Source organism: Limulus polyphemus, unplaced genomic scaffold (assembly GCF_000517525.1).
Source record: "Limulus polyphemus unplaced genomic scaffold, Limulus_polyphemus-2.1.2 Scaffold3356, whole genome shotgun sequence".
Classification (NCBI taxonomy): Eukaryota; Metazoa; Arthropoda; class Merostomata; order Xiphosura; family Limulidae; genus Limulus; species Limulus polyphemus.
In genome coordinates this window covers 45,525-47,154 of record NW_013668966.1, presented here as the reverse complement: position 1 = coordinate 47,154, position 1,630 = coordinate 45,525, and positions in this window count along the sequence as shown.

The window sequence follows — 1,630 nt, the reverse complement described above, 5'->3', positions numbered from 1 at the left end:
CACACAAATGTACCTGTTTTCTACACGAGTTAGGGGCAAAGGACCAGCAATGTCAATGGCTACTCTCTCCATTGGTGCACCAACTTGGTATAACTTCATTGGAGCACATCCCTTATGCATGTACTGCACCATTCTTCCACATATTGCCTCATACCTATCTAGTAAAATCTCTGTCATAGGTGACTCAATGTATTCTTAACTCCGAGATATCCTCCTCTTAAACTATCATGGGATTGACTCAGCACAGCCTTCCTGTAACTTTCTCGGTATAACCATTTGCCAGGTCGTCACTTTCCCATCTGCAGTTTCCCATCTCTGGAGAAGAATACCATCTTCAAGCTTCAACTGGTCTCATTGTGCCCAATAGTTCTTTGTCAAAGGGCTTAGACTAGACACCTTCTCCCAAGCAGGGTGCAAAACACTTGCTTTTAGAAAATTATATACTTGCTTCAAATCTTGGTCTTTCTCCTGTTCTGCTTTGATATCTATATTTGGTTTCACTTCACCATCATCAACTCTTTCAGTCACTTTGACTCCAGCTTGATGGCACCTGGTTAGTTCAACCTCTCTTTTGCAGCAATGTCAGCAGTCATTTTTGCAGGGTCTTCGGCTCAGTCCATCGGCATTTCCATGAGATTTTCGTTCTCTATATTCAATATCATAATTATACTGATCTAACTTTCCGATCCAACGTGCCAGTTGTCCCTCTGGGTTCTTTAAAGATCTCAACCAGCGTAATGCAGCATTGTTTGTCCTGATGGTAAACTTAGCCCCATAGAGGTAAGGGTGGAAATATGTCAGACTCTTTACTATAGAAAGGAGTTCCCTCCATGTTACACAGTAGTTCCTCTCTGGTCGACTTAGGACCCTACTGAAATAGGCCACCACATGTTCATTTTCACCAACTTTCTGAGACAACACTCCTCCAATCCCGACATTACTAGCATCACAATCCAGTATGTATGGCAGTGAGGGATCTGGAAGCTTTAAAAGTGGAGCTGAGGCCAATTTGTCTTACAATGTCTTGAAAGCATTCTGGCAACAAACTGTCCATTCAAACTTCTGGCTTTTTTTGGTCAAATCATGTAGTGGAGCAGCTATAGTTGCAAAGTCCCTCACAAACTTTCAGTAATAAGTACAGCGTCCCAAGAAACTTCTTAACTCTCCCACATTGTCTGGTGTTGGCCAATCACACACACTGCTTTCACCTTGTCAGGATCAGTTCGCACACCATGTTCACTTACAATGTGACCTAAGTAAAGCACCTTTTTCTGGAACAAGTGGCATTTCTTGGGATGGAGTTTGAGGTTTGCTGCTTTCAGACGCTTGAATACTTCCTCTAGCCGGGTCATTTCCTCATCAGAAGTTGTTGCAAGTACAATGATATCATTCAGGTACACTATCCTCCATTGTAGGCTTTCCAGTACTCTTTCCATCAGCCTCTCAAATGTTGCTGGAGCACTGCTAAGCCCGAATGGCATCACATGGTATTGCCAGAGACCTTGGTCATAACTAAATGCAGTCTTAGGTTTATCTGTTTCAGCCATTTTTACTTCATGGAAAACTGACTTTAAGTCCAGAGTTGAAAACCACCTGGCTCCACTTAGGGCATCACGAGTATCATCAATTC